The 22532-nt window shown below is 46.1% G+C and overlaps 1 protein-coding gene and 1 long non-coding RNA gene across 2 annotated transcripts in view; one reads left to right on the plus strand and one right to left on the minus strand.

The window, feature by feature from the left end:
• The window catches only part of FHIT (fragile histidine triad diadenosine triphosphatase), an 858590-nt gene that overhangs the window by 53866 nt on the left and 782192 nt on the right, over positions 1-22532 (minus strand). The window lies entirely within an intron of this gene.
• On the plus strand, positions 5313-15296 carry LOC102472691 (uncharacterized). Its single transcript, XR_337078.1, has 3 exons — positions 5313-5396; positions 11621-11850; positions 14860-15296. It is a non-coding gene; the product is annotated as an uncharacterized LOC102472691 (long non-coding RNA).

Below are 22532 nucleotides of genomic sequence, written 5' to 3' on the forward strand. Positions count from 1 at the left end.
TCAAGTGGCAGAATTTTCCATGTTTCCACGGGTCTATGCTTTCTATCTTTTTTCATTTCCCTTTCCCTTTGGGTGATGATTAGTGAGAGAAAAGAAAGAGTACAAGAAACAAACTTCAGCACTTGCAAGTGAGAAAGGTCACCTTTCGGAATTATGGCATGATAAATCCTTTCTGAGAAAGGTCACCTTCTGGCTGAATTATAGCATGATAAATCCTCATACTAACAATAATCACTTTACTTAGAACATACTATGTGCCAGGCATTGTGTATATTATTTCATCTAATCAACCCAATGTGGTAGTTACATGTTATGGGTTGAATGGTGTCTTCCCAAATAGATCCTCAGTCTATTAGTATATATAACCTTGTATAGAAATAGAATTTTCTTTTTAACAGAATTAAGTTAAAATAAGAGCATTGAAGTGAGCCCTAATCTCATGTGACTGATGTTCTTATGCAAAGAGAGAATTGGGAACACAGAGCCAGTCATGCAGAGAGAAACAACATTATGTGAAGATGAAGGTAGAGACTAGGGTGTTGGACTTACTGGTCAAGAAATGCCAAAGATGACCAGAAAGTCGCCAGGAGTTAGGCAAGAAGCATGTAACATTCTTCCTCAGAAGGAACCAACACTACTGACAACTTGATCTTTGAGTTCTAGCTTCCAGAACTTTGAGACAATGAATTTCTGTGGTTTAAGCCACCCACGTTTGCATCTGTTGTAGTACAAGTCCAGGAAACTAATACAGTATACTTAGTCCTGTTCTCATTTGATAGATACAGTGGCTCAGAAAAGCTATGCAATGTATCCAAGGCCATAAAACTGTCACATAGGGATGCAATCTATAACCAGGCCATTCTGGTTGTTAATTCATGCCCTCGACCTTACCTGTGCCCCTGCCACACTGCTTCTGCCCAGGAAGGCCAAGAAAATCAATGCAAGAAATCCTCCAAATGGCTGCTGTTCTGTGATGACTTTTGAACTGCCAGCACACTTGCCAGAGAAAGAGAGGAAGGGGAGAAAGCACTCCCCCGTGGAGTATGGTCACACGGCAATCCCTTCTCCTCCATGTCTCCATCTTGCTGGAATTGTAGGCACATACGCACATGCTCTAGCACCTAGAGTGCTTTTTAAGCTGCTAGGGCCAGGACTCGAACTATACCCAGCCATGGGGGACCTAGCTTTCTTCACCTCTGGACTATGGGCCAGCCCTCTTCTGATGCTTCTGAGAGTCAGACCGGTGCTTGCTGTCATGCCCACCTTCAAATTTTATTTAAAGCTTCTCGGGGCCAGCAGGTGGTGTGGTGGATAAGGGCGCTGGATTCCCACATGGCCAACCATGGTTCAAGTTCAAGTCCTGGACCTGGTGGCTTGCTTTCTCACTTTCCCTTTCTCTCACTCTCTCTCACTCTCTCTCTCATCAAATAAAGAAAAAAAAATAACAAACAAATGGAAATAAATAATTCTTTTTAAAAAACAAGCTTTTATTTGAAATAGGAAATAACTGCTGTGAATACCTGCTTTCTAGTTTTTGAGGACAACACAGAATTTACCTTTTTAAAAAAGTCTAGTTCTCACTTCTTTTTTCCTTTGATGGAGAGAGTGAGAGAGAGAGAAGTATCCTCGACAGGGTTTCATGCCAGCCACAGCCCTCCCCTCTCGCTCAGCCTCGTCAAGTAGAGGCCATACTTCGTATAGACGAGAAAATAGGGTTCTGTACAGTCGAAATAACTAGTCGATTCTTTTCACACGAGTCCTCTAAATCCGGTGTGTGTGTTACGCTGAGAGTACCTCTCACACTAGCGCCACATGGGGCTGGTTGCTGATGTATTAGGCCTGGCAGTTTTAAAGTACTTAGGAATTACCTGGGATGGGAACTGAAATTCTGCATTTCTAATAAGCCACCCCAGTGATGTTGGTCTGCTGCCCACACTTGTATTAGCAAAGCTGTATTCTGCCTCCCTGGAAAGGAAACAGGGTGGCTGGGACTGGAGGAGGCAGGCAATTTAGGGCAGTCTAGGAAGGCTTCCTGGAAGGGTGTAGTTACATTCCGGTTCAGTTCCAGAAGCTGAAAAGAACCATTGTATGAGGACACCAGGGAAGAAAAGCTGTAAGCAGGATGAGAATGTTTATGTTTTCAATTAAGTCGGATGAAGCATGCAAGCCCTTAACGTGGAGCGTGAGTGGGCTCTTAGACTTTTGCAATCATGTAAAGGCAGACAAAACATACGGCTCTTCAGAGCCCCCTGGCATCCTACTCTTCCCAGCTAGGGTTAGGAGGTCTCATTAACATCTATTTTATAATGCTTACTGTTGAAATGATTATATATTCGGTTAAATGAAATATATTAAAATTAATGTTACCTTTTTAAAATATGGCTATTATAAAGTTAAAAATTACATGTGTAGTTCACACTGTATTTACATTGGACGGGCTGCTTAAAAATATGAGAAGTGCTGGTTTAGATAATGATCCAAAACAGGCGCTGGCAGAGAACAGCCAATGGGTCGCCTCTGGCCCAGACCTGTGTTGTTAACTGAACCCCGATTGGAGCAGAGTCGCGCTTTCATTTATGTGCTGTCTGTGGCTTCTTTCGTGGTGCGAAGGCAGAGTTGAGTAGGTGCCACAGAAGCCCAACAGCCTGCAGAGCCTGAAATATTTACCATCTGGCCCTTTACAGATAAAGTTTGCCGACTCCTCGTCAAGAGCATTTGTTCCAGAGTTGGGCTGTGTGGCTTAAAATCCCGTCTCTACCACTGTTCAGTGTGCGAACTTTGGGCAAGTTGCCCCCTCTGTCTGTGCCTCCGTGTCTGTGTTGAAAACAGAGGGTGAGAGGACCTACCGTGATAAACATTTATTAAGTCAATATATGTGAACTTCTTTAACTAACTCCCTGAATAGGCCAGGTTCTCAATGAACACTGCCACCATTTCTATGACTGTTAGCAGTTGCACGAGGCATAAGGGCACCTTTTTGCCTTGTTACCTTTTCTTAGGTCGGTCTGCCCACCAGACGAATACCCACAGGAGGGCAGAGACACTTCTCTGTGTGATTCTAGCTGTTTAACGGAGCACAGTTTCTAGCCCATAGTTGAGATTCAGTAAATATTTGTTCCATGAATGAGGTGCAGACAGAGGAAGTAATTTGCAGAAGGCTACCTGGCTAGGAAGTGGCCAGGACCTGAACTGGGTTCTACCCGTGCTCAAACTCTTAACCTCTTCTGCCACACCCAGTGTAATGTACACAGCAGCAGCAACCGCATGCCTGGTAGTTTGCTATAAACGCAGAATCTTAGGCTGTATCCCGGGCTGCTGAATCAAAACCTTTGTTTTAACAAGGTCTCCGAGAGAGTCATAGGCACGTTCAAGTTCGAGAAGCATGGCTGCAGGCTCCAAGTCCCAGTTCAGACTCACCTGCTTATTCATTTAATCACTAATTAAAGTAGCATCAATCTTTCCATGGAGCGTCCTGTTTAGACCCCTAAATCCAGAGCTGGTGATTTCTATTCACCCATATGGCCCTGGGATCTGGATTTGCGGTCAGCATCCGTGTGCTGTCTCAGAAGTGCCCTTTTCTCCTCCCAGGTTCAAACCTCTGCGATGCTGGGGTGACCTCTCTGCACAGAACTCTGCTTAACATTCCACACCACCCTCTAGTGACCAGGCCACAAACCCTGCAGCTGCAGGGTCTGAAACTTCACTTGTAAATAATTTCCCTCAGGGTGCCTACCTTGGTGAATCAATTCTCCTGTGCATTTCATATACCAGTAGATGAACTGCCAAAATACACAATCCACTCCCAAATTTAATAATCAGGCACTTTCCTGTTTGATTCTACAAATGAAAGCAAATCATCTTCTAATATCACAAACCAATTAAAATTCTCCCCATGCTGACTGTATTTTTTTTTTCCTCTGTTACCTGGCTCAATGGTCTTTTGCTTTTTGCCTATTTTCTTAGAAATTATGCCTTATGTGGCACTTCAGAGGATGAGGGTGTTTAAAATTAGCACAGAATCTTACAATGGTTTCCCATTTGTCACAGCCAGAAATTTCAAATAGTGGTCATCAGATGAACACTTTAAATTAGAAAAAGACTGATTAGCATAATTCTTGAAGGTCTGAACTCTAAACTCACAGATGGCCTCTGAGAGGATTGATGGAGCAGAAAGGAGATTAGGATAAATCTAATTAGTTAGGGGTGTTCTCGTTTCTCAAGTCAAGTGGTGAGCAATGAGGAAGTGGTGATGGATGGACAGATGGATATAATGAAGCCCCATTAAAGTCTTTCTGATTCTCATTCTTCATGACGGAGCACGTTCCTCTGTTAATGTTTCTGTGAGCAAACGCAGTCAAAGTTCGGCGCTGTGACCTCGAAAATGAATTCGAATTGCCTGCCCAGTTCTTTGCTCCTATCCACAGGGTTTAAATGAGCCTGAAATCTCTGCTGCCTGCTGAGGAGTCGTCCCTGCAGCCTGGGCTGGAAGCCCCCCTCCCCCGGGCACGGGCTTCCTCCTGGCTGATCGCTAGCAGCAGTCAGGCCGGACTCCCACAGCTTCTCTGCTGCACTGTTCCACAACTTGAATCTCGCATGAACTGTGCTGCGGTCTGCATTTATTCCCAGTGTGCTAAGCTAGACACCGCTGTTCTCTTCGTTGGGGGTGATGGGTGTACATGATCACCGACTCACCCTGATTAGAGACCTGAGGGCAGAGCCTGAGGAAGAAGAGTGGTAAGACACCCTCAGAGACGTGGGACTGGACATTTCATGGACTAGGTACACAGTAGGGCTTCACTGGCTCTACCACCTCAAAAACTAGCAAAACAGTGATGGTTCATCTGGGGAAAATTGAGGAAGGGGGGCTCCTATAGGATGTGAAGAAAGGCCCTTGTCTCCTTTAAATGACCACAGCCACCTCCCAAGTGGTCTCCTGTGTCTACTCCGGACCTCCTGGAGTCCAGCATCATCCAAAAGCATAAATCAGATCATGTGATTCTCCTCTCTAGTAATAGTCAGAACCGGCTTTGGGGGGCACTTAGTGGGGCTGAGCACTGATCTGAACACACTGCGTGCATTATTTCTTTGGACCTTCACAGCAACCCTGTGTGATAGGTCCTAGGAGCATCCCTGTATTACAGATGAGGACCCTGGGGCCCACAGAGGTTGCCTGACCCAGTAAGGAGCAGAATTTACAGACGAACTCAGGCTTCCTGATCCCAGAACTCAGATTCTGGAACCCCACTGTGTCATGTTCATTCCATGTCTCCCCCTCACACACAGAATAGAACTGAAGCTCCCTGTACCTGGCTAGCTCCAGTCTGTCCCCTGCTCACTGTGCCCAGCCACCTTCTCCAAGCCCTCCACGCTTATGCAGCCGCAGGCCCTTGATGATGGTAACAGGTTCCGTCTGCTTACAAACCTTTCCCCTCCTCCCACACCAACCTGAAAATGTTCCAGTGGCCCAGGCTCGATTCTCCACTCCTTTATTTTATTCCTCTTCTCACCCAGGTGATCTCATTGAAGGCCAGGACTTTAACTATGTCTGCACGACTCCCAAATTTATGTGTCTAGCCGGAACTGTCTAATGAGTTGCAGCTGTGTATACTCAGCGGCTCATCTGATCATTCCTCTTGCATGTGAAGAGAGAACCTCATATTTTTTATAACCCAAAGACAACACCTGACCTGGAACTCCTCACCCTACTTCAGTCTTTCTAGTAAATAGCATTATCTGCCGGCGGGTTACTCAAGTCAAAAAAGAGGAAGCCTTTAGCTTCCGAATTTAGATACTCAACTCCACCAACAAATTCTATATGCTCTATGTCCAAGACACCTCCCCACATGGTCTGCTTCTCTTCCACTCTACAATTATTATTATTATTGGTTATTATTATTTTGGCCAAAGGGAGCATGCACTCACCAGAGAGAGAGAGAGAGAGAGAGACCTGATGGAGCATGGTCATGGCACAACCCTTCTTCCTCCTCTTCTCTATCCTGTCACGACTGAGGCACACACAGACCCAATGTATTTTTCATGGCACCATGTCTGAGGAGGTAGGCCTTCATGAAACATTTGCCGTTTAGTTGCCAGCTCCTGAGTTGGCCATAACGATTTCTAGAAAGAAGATGGCATTGTGGTATTCCATTCTTGCTCTGCTGTGATCTGCCACTGTGATCCGAAAAGTGAATATTGTTAAGAGCAGAGGGATGATTGTTCTGGACAGGCACCAAAAGCCAAGTTGAGGTAGTGGGACCCAACAGAATCAAGCCTTGATGGATACCAGCTATTCCTGGGCTTCTCCACGGGGCGCCTTCATGTGGTTGTCTGCCTGGTTTCCAGAGAGACTTCAGTCAGAGCACTGAGCGGGCTGATTTGCCCTGTGTGCTCCATTAGCTCCGTTACCACGGACGTAAACAAGGCTTAGCTACAAGCCTAGAGACCGTGTCAAACTTCTCTTTGTAAAAACATCATGTTTTGTTTTGTTTTTTTGAAACACGCTTCTGTCTACAAACTAAGACTACCCAAATATGCCATGATCACTGATACAGATAAATAAAAGGCCTGCCTATACTGATCTGAGCACTGGTTAACCTTGCTTCTGTATCAAGAGATCCTCAAGTCGGTGCCTCTCCCCTCAGGACCACCCTCTCCCCCATCTCCTCTGTGTTGACCTGCATTTCCGCTTGACCCGAAGTGGACTCCAGGGCCTGTAAGTGTCAGCTGCACCGAGAGCATCTCTGTTTGGTTCGGCTGAGAACCAGCACTTGGCAGTGTCCAGGAAATACAAGGGGAGTAAGGAAATGGTGAGGAAGCTCCCGTCCCACATGAGGAGGAGGATTCCGAAGTGGAGTGTCCTTCTCGGTGGAAAGTGAAACCAACTCCAGTGGAGCTGCTGCCACGTCCCACGTGAGGAGGAGGATTCCGAAGTGGAGCGTCCTTCTCGGTGGAAAGAGGAGTGAAACCAACTCCAGTGGAGCTGCTGCCAGGCAGTAGGCAGGTGAACGCAGTGGGCCCACATCTGAGTCAGACACAGAGAGCGACCTCCAGATGGTTATAAATTCTCTAGGTACTTCAGAGCAGATTAGAGAATAGATTATATATCTACGTGATTTCCCATGGTAATCCTTCATGAGGCACTATAAAGATAATTCTTTGTACAGCAGACTAGAAATAAAGACCTCTCTCTTCAAAGCAAGCTCTTCCTACACTGAACAGATGCTTCCGTTGGTCAAGTCAATTTCCCTCTTCTCAGGTAAAGATACTTGAGATTTTAAAGGTGTAGGTTAGCCCCATTCTCTGTACTGTGAGCAGGACCTAACCTGGAGTGACACTGGAACATCACCCCTGCCATGGGCCCCAAGCACACAGCCAAAGGTCATCAAAATGTAGCAAGAAAGGCTGTGGCACTTGCCAGGATGAGACATTTCAGAAAGATGAGTCCAAGTACACTTATGAGTTAAATGCATCCCTCAACCTGCTCAGCTGTGCTCCTTGGTTCATAAACCAGGGATTAAGTCAATTTTCATTTTAGCTTTTTACTTCACCTTTAAGCAACCCCTAAGGTTTCCAGGAGAATTTTGTTTGACCTTTAGCTAAAGTTCAACCTCCAGCAAGTTACGTATTTTGGATGGTCCCTGGGTGATCACTTAAGACAGACTTTGCTATAATTTAAGGGAAGGATAATCCCTGGCCCAAGAGCTCACAAAGGAAAGGTTCCCAGTGGTCCGGGGTGGCAAAAGTTAGAGATCTCATTCTGCTAATGAATTTTAGTGATATTTTCATTGTGCAACATTGATCATTGAAGTCAGCCTGGATGCTTTTGCTGGATATTGATCCCAGGGCATTTCTTTACCTCCACCTGGTCCCCAGTGAAGATTCGCTCAGCATTCCCTTATGCTCTAGACCCTGGAAAAAAGATTCGGCAATGGGATGGGAGCTTTCTAAGCTGTCATTTCCTTCCCAAATTGTGATAGGGATGCTAAATCTGTCACTGTGCTCTCATATCCAAATCAAGTCGGTTCTCTTTGCTCTCAGCACGTGTACTCTAGGTCCACAGTACTCCCACACCCACCTTTCAGGAGCCTTCTCCACTACAGTCAGAGGGGAAATGTGGAGGGAACAATGGATAGAGAACCAGGCTCCTCCCACTTACGGTGGATAACGGGCCTTGGAAGGTGTTTCCTTCTTAAATTGCCTGTTATGGACTGGATTTCCTGATTCTTAAAGAAGCATAAGGAAATCTCTCAATGCAGATTTAGTTTCTTTTTCTTGAATTTTTAGTTCTGTAGTTACCTACTAGATTGTGTGCATTCCATGAAAATAGAGTTGATACTGTTCATGCTAGTGCAGACAGCTCTTAGTTTGCATGGAAGTCAATCTATTTCATTCCCTCTCCCTCCCTCTCCCTCCCTCTCTCTCTCTCCCCCTCCCACACACACTTCTCAGTGTCAGGCATGTGTGCTTGCCCAGAAACAGCGAGAGAGGGAGAAGGAGAGAGCATTCCCCTCCCCCGCCGCCATGGGGCATGGTCACTCTGCAATCCCTTCTCCTCCATGTCTCCATCCTGTCAGGATTTGGGACATGTACATACACGTGTGGATCATGTTTTTCAAGTCAGAGGCAGATTGTGAGCTGTGGTCAGCCATGTGGGATCTGGCTCCCTTAACCACAAACTCTACATCCCCTAAATAAAGAGAAGCCCAGTGCCCCATCTGGATGGGATGTTCCTCTGACTTCCCCAATGCTGTAAGACAGGTCCCTCCCTGTCTCTCAGGACCCCTGTGGACTCAAAGTGTGCTCATTTCAGAAGGGCTCAGAGCTTGCTGCAGACAGTTCAGGAGTGTGATGCATCAGATCCAGTTTCTTCCATTCTCTCCCTTATTGATCAGCATAGCTCAGGCTATCAGGTTAATTAATTAAATGGTAATTTGTGTGTGGGTATTGGTATACAAGATAAATATTTCACAAATATTTATATTTGTGACTCCATGCTTACAGGCAGGAGGTAGCAGAGCTTTACAAAGTGTTCATCTTTTGGGCATTCCCCCCCCCCCAGAAAAAGGAATCATTGCTACCTTCTTCTGAAAACAGAGACACTCATTTTCTGGGCAGACTTGGAAACAAGCCAAGACAGAGTGAAGTTTGCAGGAATTTCAACACACCTGCCATGGTAACTGTAGACTGAGTGACCTGCCCCCGCTGACACATTCTATTTGCCACAAAGAGTCACCTCAAAGCTCGCTCAACCCACACGGAGCTGCAGGAGCAGAGCGCTAGTAGTCTGTGGGTAGGGGGGTCGTTTGGGGCTGCTGCCTCTTTAATTGCCTGCCCGGTTCTGACTCTGAGCCCAGAATACCCAGAGGAACTTGGGCTTCTCCAGTTCCATCCTTTCTACCCCTTCTACCCTATCACCCTCCACCCCCACCACACATCTGACACTCCCACTTTCCTCACAGGGTTTCTCAACCTTAGGCTCTGTTGGTGTTCGGGTCAGATAATTCTCCATTGTTGGGTGGCCTGTGCGTTGAGGGATGTTGAGCAGCGCCCTTGGTCCCTACCCACGTGGTATGACTAGCAGACACCCCTCCCCCCCCAACTTGTGACATCCGTGTCTTCAGATGCTGTTAAATGTCCCCTAGGGGAACAAAATAGCCACCACCTCCCCTCTCCAACATTAAAACTATTATCTTCAGACAAGGGGAACATGATGGGAGAAACTGAGACTTCCCCTGACCCATAAGGAGCCATTATCAGCTTTCAGGCTGGGATTACAGACCTCACTTCTGACTAACCGGAAGGAACCAGAGACCTCAGATAGGAGCTGGAAGGGGGACAGAGGAGGGGAGTGAGGACCGAGTCTGAGAGCTCCTACACTGTCCAGAGTAGTTATACTTTTCAATTAAGGCAGGCACGATGCTTTAGAAGTCTTGGCAAAAAAAAAAAAAAAAAAAGATTTAAGAATGATTGAGTTGAGCCCACTCTTTCAAGGGCGAAGGTTTGTGAGCTGCAATAATCAGAAATATTTTTGCGTACCTACTATGTTCTTCACCCCATCAATCAACAGATTTGATAGGTTCCTCCTCTCTCTCCCCTTGCTAGTTTTTGCCACTGCCTTCTTTCTCCTGGGTCCTCGGAAAGCCTCCCTGGGCCTCCTTTGTCCACTCTTGCTGCTTTCTGGGCACCCTCTCCTCGGCAGGTGGGCGGCCTTTCTGCAATGCCAATCACCCTGTGCTGGCCAACCGTCTGCTTGGTTCTCTCGCTCTCTATTCTTTTGGGTTAAAACCCAAATTCCTCAACAAGGCCTGCAAAGCCGTGTATTGCCTTCATCACTCCATTACTTACACATTTATGTCCCCTCCACTGGGACAGTCGTGGTTCCTCACAGAGTGTGGGAGTCACCCCTCTTAGGTACTGAAGGTGGTTTTAGGTAGTCCTTAGTCAGGACCTTAAAGAAGGTGAACCACAGTGAGTGTTTCGTTTCCACATCCTTTTCCTTCCGGAGCTCTCTCCAGAATGGTTCGTTTGGTGCTCCTTTGTTCAGGCTGCACAAAAATTTGACGATCACCCTTTCTGTGGCTGAAAAGAACAAGCCTCAGGCTCCAACAACAGGACCCGGCTGAAATATAATAACACTGCTCTATTTGTCATTGTATTTACTTTGAGTTACCTTCTGTTTAGGCATGGTATACTGTTTTCTATTATAATAGTGATGTAATCTTTCCTTTTTCAATTACATATTCAGGTGGAAAAGGGAAGCCGATGTGAAGAAATATAAGTAGCAGTAGGAGTGTTTTCTAGACATGGCAGAAATCTTGATTAATGCTTGGGATGTGCAAAACAAGGGATTACTTGAATTTTCATCATGCTCTTATATCCCAGATTTACCCGTCCCTCAGCCAGGCTAGGAAGGCAGAATGGGCGAGAGTAGGAGATATTGGGTAATCTTTGAAACCTCTCATGTATTGTTTGGAATTTGATGTGACATTACCCGTACCCCACCAATCTGAGTCAGCACCCCACCCATGTGCTTCCCCTGCACCTTAAAACCCCCCTCGTAAGCTCTGTTGTGGCACTTGTGAGCTCTGGGATCATGGCTGTCATGCTTAAAGATGTTTTCACAATGTTTGGTACTGAGCATGCCAGAACCAACACATCTCATAAATATGGCTTGGTTGGATGGGTGAAAAGGGGGGAGGGAAGGAGAGAGGAAGAGAGAGAAAGAAGGGAGAAAGGAAAGAGAGGAGGGAGGGAAGGAGGGAAGGAGGGAGGGAAGGAGAGAGAGGAGCACCTGCACACCTTGTCAGCCAAGTCCAGGCAACACTAAATGAGAAAGGCAGAATGTTGGACCAGCAGGTGGCATGGTGGTTTAGGTGGTTTGATCTCACATGGCCAACCCCACAGTTCAAGTCCCAGACCCAGTGGCTTTTAAAAAATGCTGGCACAATTTCTCACGAGGGGAAACAGTGTAGCCAGCACCCTGGGGAGTGATTTCTCACTTTCCCTCCCTCTGTCTCTCTCTGGTGAGCTCCCACACCCTATAGCAAAAACTTGCAGAGAGAGGCAGAATGAAATGACCAGATAACCCCTGCCAGTGGTGATGCCGACCCTTCTTCCCCAGGAAGCAGAGATGAAGAAATACTGATGGGAATGACTGGAGGGGCAGCTTCCATTTCCCTGTTCGCTTGAAGCTCTGGAAGTCGAGCCCCACTGGCCAGCGGAGCACTTTTGTGAGACGCGCGCCCAACTGGAGAATGTCGCGAAGACGGCCCAGGAACAGGCAAGACATAAACTCAATGCCCCTCCTTTTCCACCTGGAGCTCTACCTTTACAAATCTGTAGCACTTGAAGGTATGTTTCCCCAGCCATTTCCAGAGTGTAACAATTTCTTTTTTCCTTTTGACAAAATCTGAAACTTAGCCTGAAGCACTCTCTTGCCAGGGAGAGAACTGTGTCAGGCATGTGATGCGTGATAAAATACTACGGTAATGTGGAATAATGCTTTGAAATGCTGCCAGGGTGAGCATGCATGCAGAATGATTGAAATCGCCCGCAAATACAAATGGTAGCTTGGTGGCTCATCTGTAACTTCAGCGTTGGAAAACTGAGATATTCTTTTCCCTCCTTTGCAATTCGCACAGCCTCTTGTCGGAAACTATGGAGACTATAGTGACTATAGAGACTATAGTATATTTTCACTACAGTGAAAATAACTGCCGTGTTTACCCCACGCAGTTTTTACTAATACAACCTCCCCGTGCAGTCATCTGTCTGGTGAGATTCCCCTGATACTGGAGCTATTCCTCTAGACGCCGTCCTCACTACCTCAGTGTAGAGATCAGGTGCCGAACCCGAGCCCGTTATGGGAGGGGTGGAGGTCGCTTTGCATTGCTGAAAATGGCATCTACTTTGTCTACCTTAGAAATAAAAGGCTGTGAGGGCCAGCCAGTGGCATGGTGGTTAAGGTGGCTGGATTCTACATGGCCGACTATGCAGTTTGAGTCCTGGGACTGGCAGCTTGAAGAACATGCCAAGTGTATGTGCCTATATGCCTAAAACACCAGGAGGAGAATGGAGAAGAAGGGATTGTGGCATAGCCTTCTCCCCCGTGGGGATGCCTTCTCACTTTCTTGCCTCCCCCATAACACCCGTGCCCTAGAGCAAATTAAAATAATAATAAAAAGGCTGTGCAACTGAATGAGATCCAGTCCCCCATCACCCCCTTCTCAATGGTGAAGAGAGCAGGAATCCTCGGAGGATTGGTTGATATAACTGCAAGAGCCAACCTTGTCGGGCATTCACTACGAGCCAGACATTTTGCCCTTGTAAGGGAAATCTCATATCATATGCTATAAAATAAATAATATGACTCTCACTTTGCTGCTGGGTAGACTGAGAATCAGAAAGGCTAACTAATTTGCTCCAGGTCTCACAGATAATAAGTGGTTTGGCTGGGATTTCGTTCCCCATGTCTGTGCCACCTCCTAATGCTTAAATTCTTTCCACGACAAACAATGCTGAACTGAAGTTGGTGCCTTTCCTTCTTGGAGCTGCAGTTCAACTTTATTGCCTGTGGCCTGTAAGCATTGTTTGTTGGTGTTCATGTACCTATACCTAGCAGGACACACAATCTAATGAGCAGTTATTTACGACAAGTTAGTAGACTAGATGCAAAATTTCTTAGGCGCATCAGAAGTCTAAGTATGTGCATGTGTGTAGGTACACATATTTTTGTGTTGTGCATGCATGTGCACATTTCAAAAACATACGCCTCATCACAAGAAGTGAAAGTCTTTTCTCTTTTTCTATGAAGGGAACAAAAGAAAATTCACTCAAATCAATTAGCTCGACTGTCCTAAGATAATAGTCGCCATGGATCAGGTGCTTACTACATGTCAGGGATCTCATGGATTAAATCACACTTTGCATGAAGGATAACTTAATCCTGACAACCCAGTCATGCCGGCAGGACTCTAGTCCCATTGTACCAACGTGGAGCTGCAGCTCGGGGCCCTTATGTATCTTGTCAAGGTGAGGCAGCCCCGATGGGTTTCAAACCCAGGTACCTCTGGCTCTGAAGGCCTGTTCTCACCTGTCATACTACCTGGTTTTCTGTAAGTCCTGCCTGGCTTCTCTCTATGCACTGGATAAATAACGGAATCTTTTCAGCTCAGGGTGAAAATCAGGGATTCTGGGGAAGTAGTAGTGTTTTAGGAAGGGCCCTCACTTAAGAATGAGGTAAACTGGTTACTCACTGCCAATCAGTGTGGAACATCGGCCCCTCCGGAGCTCACCTTCCTAGTCTGCAAATTGATAGTAGCAAAGGACACGGTCTTGAAGGGCCCTTTCTGCCCTAACATTCTGTAATTCTATTAAACACATTTTCCCCTTTCCCACATTTCTCTTGGGTTTTGAGTTTTACTGTCTCAAGGCCAGTAGAAGTCAGACACATCAAAGATGGGGCTGCCCTCCTCTCGTGCCCGTACCCGTGCCCTTCGATCAACTGAACATCCCACCCTGATGGAACCATGCCGACAGCCCTCCCTGCAGCTGGCCAGCAGCTCCCAAGGGCTTGCTGGAAATGCAGAAACTGCATCCAGGGTGGGAAGTACTTCCCCTCTCACTCCTTCCCTGCTCACATCAAAGGTGGGGCTGCCCTCCTCTCGTGCCCGTGCCCTTCGATCAACTGAACATCCCACCCTGATGGAACCATGCCGACAGCCCTCCCTGCAGCTGGCCAGCAGCTCCCAAGGGCTTGCTGGAAATGCAGAAACTGCATCCAGGGTGGGAAGTACTTCCCCTCTCACTCCTTCCCTGCTCTTGGCTCCAGTCCTCTGACCTCTTTTTCCAGTCTTCAGAAACTCCCTACAGCCCCAGAGACTATGCACATTCCATGCCCCTGCCTGGAACACACTCCTTTCCCCTCCTTCTTGCTGTGGGAGCTTGCTTTCAGATCCCAGCTCCAGGGCCACTTCTTTAGGGGAGACTTGTCTGGCCTCCACTTCTGAATCTCCTTCATTCCAGCTTAGCCATCTACTCCAGAGTGCATCTCTGAATCGGTCCCTGTGTATTCAGCCAGATTCGTGTCTGGCCAGGCACTAAATTCAGTCTAGTGTTTCCAGAACCCAGCCCAGGGCCTTGCTTAGTGAAGGCTCTCTAAACCTGCTGGCGGGAGACTGACCCACTAACCTGCCACCTGCATCTGCTTTTCCGCGTTGACGAGGTACGAGAGGAAGAGAGGCAGACCAGTTCACAGTGGCTGACGAGGCCAGCTCTCCTCTCCATCCATCCACCAAGCAATGTCTCAGTAGCATGGTCTTTGCCGAGTTAATTTTTCTGTTTTTCCCCATCTCCCAACAGCAAGTCATCTTGCAGATCGATGCTTGAGACCAAAGAGACTTAGGACTGTTAAGAAGATTATGCACATAAATGTACCAACTATGACAGCCATGGTAAGAAGAATAGGAAGACGGTACCGGGCGCCAGTTTATCAACCTTTGCCACTTACAAAATTCACAGCCAATTTAATTAAAAATATACCAGCACTGTAAGCTGCTAAAATGACTACGACAATAATCAATCATTTTGTAATAGTGTTGAAGATCCATTAGGGACGCTGCTCTGGACGCCAGCGTTTTTTAAGCCCAGATAGTAGGGGCATTTCGTCCTGTACAATTAATGTCACCGCATGTAAAATATTGACTATCTATAAAGAAGAAAATACCAAACATCTTTATAACCCACATTTTTTATGGTGGAAACTTGCTTAGAAAGGTGCTTTGAATTTATTTGTTATACGCCGCACATTTCCCATTCGAAAATTAAAATGGTTTCTACTGACTAACTCATTTAATCATTTAGTTGATTTAATGAAAAACACTATGCGTTTTTCTCCTCTCGGTTGCTAAGATTAATACTTTCTGTTCATTAGCAATCAAATATCGCAGGAAGGTTTACATCTTATTCTCACTTAACTCATTGCCTTTTATTTCAAAAAAAAATTCTAATAGAATTTAAATGGTATCTTTTAAATCACTTGGAAATTTTTCTCTCAGTAACTCTGTCTTGTAGAAGACACACTGTCAGTCGGTGGCACTGAGACATTTATCCCTGAGTTCCTTTTCCAGACTTTTTGGGGGGGAGGTAAGGGGGTGCATGTATGTAGAGGAGGCAAGAGGGTGGAGCGTTCAGAAAAAATTACGAATCTAGCTTTCAGGGCCCCTAATTCATTAATGCATCAGCGACATTGTAGCATCCCTTGAAATTCAGTTAAGAAAGGCCCTTTGATTTATTCATGGGATTTTCTGAGCTACCTGGGAATGTGAACCCATTAAAAATGTTAACTATAAGCATCTGGCTCTCATTTCATAAAGAATCAAAGGCAGCGCGTAAAAGGGAACCTCTGCACGGATGGCACCCCTGTCCATCACTCCAAACCTTTCCGTGGCGCTGCCCTTTCAAGGCAGTGCTGCCGTTTTATGGTGGTTGTGGCATTTCCTGGTGGCAGTATCATTTGCAGTTGTTGTCTCGCCACTGTCCTCTCTTGCTATTTCAGGAGTATATAAATGAGCAGGTAAATTCCTCTCTCCTGGAAATGCCTACGGGGGAGAATTCTATAGTGGAGTCTTTTATGACCAGATTGGTTACAAAACAGTATCGTCAATTGAAATGATTGAGCAATAGCCAGTAGTTTAAAAACAGGAACTCCAGCTTTTCCTTACTTGCATACCCAAAAGTGACTTGTTTGTTTTTTTAAAAAATTTTTTTTGCCATAGGGCACATGTGCTTGCCAGACAGAGACAAAGAAAGGGAAAGTGAGAATTCGTGCCTTGGCAGGAATGGCTACACTGCACTTTCTTCTCCTCCATTCTCCTCTCGGGATTTTAGGCACTCACATTCGCGTACCCCGGCATGATTTTCAAGCCACTGGGTCCAGGACTCAGACCACAGTCAGTCATGTGGGAGTCCAGAGCCATGACCACCAGGCCATTTTTTGGTCTCCCCCAAAGTAGTTTCGAACCCCAAATGCTTCACAGGAGGACATAATAAACAAACAGCACAGATACAGTGGTCTAAGGACACAGCCATTACAGTGAAAGAAAGCGCCGAGTCAGGAACGCGGAGGGGGGAACGCAGTTAACCACCTGGGCCTGTGAGGACCGCGGCGCTCCGGAGCCAGTCACGTGAGCACAGAAACAGCCGTCTCCCTACTTTACCCTCTACTTCCGGGTGTTCTTGGCTTTCCACTCGTGGGTGTAAACGTGTCACCTGCCTTCCGCATTGTGTTATTGATTGATTGCGGAAGGAAAAACAAGAATATTCACTTTCATTAGGTAGTTGGAAAAACCGAAACACAAGGCATTACTGTGCTGTAACCCTAGCATAGCATGCTTTTCTTTTAAGCACTTATAAGAAGAATAATTATTCTGTCGATAATTCTTTGTCTCTCTCTTACGTTGTCATATCCATGACAGACAAAAACGGGACCTGTCCTGTTTGTCATTGCAGTCCTAGAACTAAAGAGACCCCTCTGTATGGATGACAGGTGTTCGGAAAACTTCTTTTGAATGAATGAATATATGAACATTATTTTCTGAGGTCATTCCTATGAGCCCATTAGCAAAACAGGGCTAACCTCCAGGTCTCGCTCCCATACTACTGCTGAATTTCTATTCACCTTCAAGATTCTGCTTAAACATCAGCCCCTCCTGGAAGCATTTCTGAATTCTTTGGACTTGCTTCACGTTTTGGGTTTCTCTGTTTTCTTTGTACTTTGCTTTCTTTCTGCATTTCTTTTCCCTTCATGAAATCCCTCCTTCCTGTGGGGAATGATCCTGTCCCTCATGCTTCAGATGGGGCTGATTCCATTGCTCAGCTGCCTCATGCCCTCAGAGGTGTGTCCTTGATCTCGAACTGGTCTCCGAGAAAACCTTGTCCCTCTGGCCATGGCGACTGACTCAGCAGCAACGGGCACACATCCCAAGGTGAGCCACGTGATCTGTGCACAGGGTCCATAAGCACAACTGGCGAAAACAGCCTTTCTACTCCAAGCTAGCAGGATGTGACCCTTAAGCTGCTGGTATCCACCTTACCCTCCCAGAGCAGAGGCTGCCTGAAAGAAAGAGATGCCAAGCCCCTAGCCTTGCTTGAGCCCCCCCCCCCCCCCTGGACCCAGCCATACCTGACTTTACCCTCCCATTAGCCTTTTCATAAAAGGCTAATATTTAAGAGATCAGGAGAAGGCTTCCCCCTTAAGGCAGTTAGAGCTGTGGCATAAGTGAGTCCCTTCATTCCCTTATGTCACAGTCCATAGAACAAGGGCTCTTAGAGAACACAAGCGACTCAGTCCTGTATTCCCATTGGCAATCCCAGACCTTGCCCTGAGTAAAGTCTTGTTGAATGAGTAAACCAGTTCAATTCTGAGACAAGGACATTTCTACAGGGCTAGGTGTTTGGGTGGGGTAAGACTAGCACTAGGGGCTGTTTCAGGGGCTGTGTGTCTTTTGGATCAAGCTCTCAGAGACGAGGGAAGAGATCACACGGAAGCTTAAACAGTGGGGGTGTCAAGGTCAACTGGAAGACAGAGGACAGCCCTCAGCCAGCCAGAGAATCGTCCGGCAGCTTAGAATAACATGTGGGAGCTGTGCAGCCAGCAAAATGGATTTCACATTCCTGCGTTCCTACAGCGACTAGGTCTTAATCATCATGACAGTATTTCTGCAGCAAATGGAATTAGCAGCCCCACATGCTTTGGAAATGTTAAATGGTTAATAAGCCCCTTAGAGCTTTGCTTCTTCTTTGAACTCTGTGAATGGTTTTTGGCCACAGAACAGGTATATTAAACTAACTCAGTTTGAGCTGGTAATTGAGGGCCTCTCAAAGCCTGCCTACAAGAGGATGTCTTGCGCTGTCAGGAGGAACAGATGGTGCCGACTTTCGATTTTTAAATCTAAAACTTAGCTATAAATGGCGAAACCATTCGAGAACACATGACTCTCCAACCTAGGTGGAAGCAGAGGTTTCAGGTACACCTTCCTGTGACCCCAAAATCATGAACATCTTTACTAGTGTTAGGCTTAGGAATCACACAGACCTGGATTTAAATCCCAGATTTGCCATGTTCATTTTTTTTTTTTTGGTTCGGACACCTTGAACAGGTAATGTCTGTAATCCCTAGTGTTTTCGGGTGTAAGACAGGACTAGACCACTTGCCGAAATCCTGTGGGAATGAAAGCGTGCCCCGGCAATAAATGCTCAGCACAAGTCTAGTGAGATGTGAACGTGCAGTAGTGTCCTTGCGACGGCCGTGAGTGTGGTAGTGATCATTTCCGGTCTTTCTCCGCGACTCTGCACTGCTGAACTCCTGAGCAGGTGTGAGTTAGCATCTCAGATATGTGTGTCCACAGGCAATCATTTCTCCAGTGTCTCTCACCCTACCATGCCAAGTTCTCCTTCCTTTCATTCAGACGTTCTTATCTTTTTGGGGGGATTCACGAACGCCCTTGAGAAGCTGGTGAAGCCTGCACGAGGAGCCCCTTTCTGGAGTTGCTCTAGCGCCCGGCATGTTCCAACCGACCCTGCTAGATCTCCATCCTGCTACACGGGCATTGCTCATTCACTCCTTTCTGAAGTCCTTCCTGATGAGAATGAGGGCTCTACCAAGTCAGGGACTTTACCTGCCCAGGTCACCGTTTTCTTTGCCTTTTTTCACTCCATCCTGATGGAGAATAGGTGTTCAGTAGTCACTGAATGAATAAACGAACATTGCAAAGCCTTCCCCTAATCTCTTCAATATTTACCTATACGTAAGCTTTCGCTTCTCATGTCAGGGTCTGTCTAGAAACTTGAGGTAAGAGCCTCTATAAGGGCTCTTCAAAAAGTTCATACAAAATGCATTTTATGAAAAAACTATGCAAGGATTTTTGTTTTAAATTGCATCGGGATAAACTTGCACTTTTTTTTTTTTTTTTGGAGAGATTTTCACTGTAGGGCGCGTGCGCTCGCCAGACAGACAGAGAGAGACATAGAGACAGAAAGCGAGAAATCACCCCCCAGGGGGGATGGTCACGCCGCAATCCCTTCTCCTCTCGGGATCTTGGGCACGCACGCACACTCGCCCGGCGTGAGTTTTAAGCCACCGGGTCCAGGACACAAACCGCAGTCGACTACGTGGGAGTCCAGCGACATAGCCATTACGCTAACCGCTGGTTCCCAAACTTGCACTTTAATTCCATTTTTTCACAAACATTTTGAAGTCCTCTCTTACGTTAGATGGTCATTAAACATGCAGTAGGAAAATTTTCACACCAAATAATAAAGCAGCCTTTCTTTCAGGACGAATAATAAAGCAATATTGCTATAGGCCAGAAAGCAAGCCCACAACAGGTGGCGCTCTCATGGCAGAAGGGATGAAGTTGGTGCTGACAAAGTGTTAGCTAGGAAGGGAACCTCTGTCCAGGTCCCTCATTTTACCAAAGATGACAAAGAGGCCAAGTTTTGTCCAGGTACATACGACTAGAGCTATAGAGAGTTCCCCAGACCAACATCTGTCAAACGCTCACCTCCCTTCTCTGCCTCCTCCTCCAGGCTGCCTCCCCAGAAGCTCAGTCTTTGCATCTGTTCAATGAAGAATTCCTTACAAGCATAACATAGGAGATTTAAGGAAATGCAAGATTACATTTCATTAAATTAGGGAACAGGTCTTTATAAGAAAAAGTTGATTCAGATCTTTAAAACCTTAGAAGTAGGACCAGCAGGTGGTATAGTGGGAAAGGCACTGATCTCCCGTGTGGCTGACTGTGTTTTTGAGTCCTGAACCTGGTGGCTTGCTTTCTCAATTTCTCTCCCTCTCTGTCTCTCTCTGGTGAACACGCATGACCTACAGCAAATAAACATATAATAATAATAAATAAATAAAATAATTCTTAAAAAATCCCTTTCAAAGTAAAGAACTTTCCTCACTGCCTCATTTGAAAAATGAAATCATTCTGTGTCTATTTTTTATTAATAGGAGTTTGACTTGGGAGGGAAACAGAGCTGGTACCTGAGAACCAACCAAGCAAGGCCAGAGACGGCGTCTTTCTCTTCTCAGAGGCTCAGTAGTGCTGTGGGCCCAGGCCTGGCCTACACAGCATCCCCCAGAGTGGCGCAGGGACTGCTTACAGCATTTTCTAACCACATTTCATATTAACATGAATGTTCAGGGAGCTGTTTTCCATGGGACACAGTTTGAAAATCCATTAATCTCACTGCCACATATGCAAGATATTTCAAACAAGCTTAGCCAGAGATTTGGCTTTTAAACCACGAACAAAGAACCTTACCCTCCCCATCACGCCAGATGCTTCTGCCGGATAAACATCATATATGGTTTTTAGAGAAATACGATGTGATCTGAGGACATCTGCAATTCTCGAGAACATACTGTTGTCAAAACTTGACTTAAACTGAATAATAGACGTAAGACTTCCCTTCAAAGGTTTGCACTGAATCTTCCTGTTACAGCACGGATAACTGCTTCCAAAACGGCGTCAGACTGAGTTAAAAATGTGCCTTCCCATTAGCTAGCACAACTCAATTCCAGATACACTCATGTTATCAACAGTGGTGCTCAATTCTGCTTCAGAGATGCAAATTACAGAGGAACTGCAGTGGGTTTTCCCCCACTGCTACTTGGATATGCTACGGATGCCGCAAATGCCAGACATCACTCGTTCCTCGATGAACAAGAGTAGCTACCACCCAGCGAACTCCAGGCGCTGTGCACGTCTTTTATAACGTGACCTCATCTCACCGCCTCCGTGGTCCTTTGGGATCAAGCTACTGTTACCTCCATGTCATAGACTGGGGCATGGAGCTTAGTGTCTACATGACATGGTTCATAGGGCACTCGCTGTGCCGATCACTCTTCCATGCATTTATGTATTTATTTATTTTTATTGTGTGTGTGTATGTGTGTGTGTGCATGTACACACAAGATAGGGAGAAGCATCTTCAACAGGACCTTGTCGTGCTGCAGTCCCTAGAGTGCTTTCAGGCTGACCCAGGGATCCGCATCTGCAGTTGGCCATATGGCTCCAGCCTTGTAGGGTACTCGCATTACCAGCATGCTGTAGCATCTGGGCCTCTCCCATGCATTTTACTTACAATATCTCAATCTCACCCAATCTTTTGATGTCAGTGCCATCAAAACCCCCAATTTACAGTTGAAGAAACACATAGTTCTAGTACTTCCAATTTCAGTCATACTTGTTCCATGTGACAGTACAGGGCAGGACCTTTTTTGGTTAAGAGTAAGGACTCCTAGTTCATCCGCCTAGACTGCCCTGCTAGCTGTGAGATCTTGAGTGAACAGTAGTTAGCCTTTCTGTGGCTCTGTTTCCTCAGCTATAAAACGGCATCGGCATCGTAAGGGTATCTACCTCAGAGTTGAGAGAATGGAATGCCAAGCATTTAGCACAGTGTCTGCCAAACAGGAAGTGGTCAGCAAATTGTTAATAATGATGATCACAATGATCTTATTATTTTCACATAAAATAAGTCAATATTCAACAAGGATACAGGGATTAAAACAAACCAAAGGTCTAGAGTGAGGGTGAGTTTGGGAGTTATATATCCAGGTAAGAGATGTCTCCATGCAGACAGAGCTGCATCTCATTAGAAAGGGTCGGTGCATAGGGATGCCTCCTCTCATGAGTCCAGACAGGCTTACCTGTCCCTCTCCTTTGGTATGCTACTTAGTGTTGGAGTAAGCCACCACACGCTGTTCTTTATTTCTGTCTACTGGAATCTCTACTGAGTGGTCTGCCTGGTGGGGTTATCCTGGGGCTGGGAACTCCACCTACTGAGTTCATCAGAAAGTGTGCACCTGCAGCAAGATACGGCTCACTCTCACTTGCCTTCAAGACAAAATCACGTCTGGTGGTTGGAGTGACACAGTTGAGTCAGGTTGTGGCACCCCTACCTGTGCCCAACATGTATTTGCTTAGGTCTTTTTTTTTTTTTTTACCTTTTTTTTTTTTTTTGTGGTGCTT

The sequence above is a fragment of the Tupaia chinensis genome, unplaced genomic scaffold (assembly GCF_000334495.1).
Source record: "Tupaia chinensis unplaced genomic scaffold, TupChi_1.0 Scaffold144206_1, whole genome shotgun sequence".
Classification (NCBI taxonomy): Eukaryota; Metazoa; Chordata; class Mammalia; order Scandentia; family Tupaiidae; genus Tupaia; species Tupaia belangeri.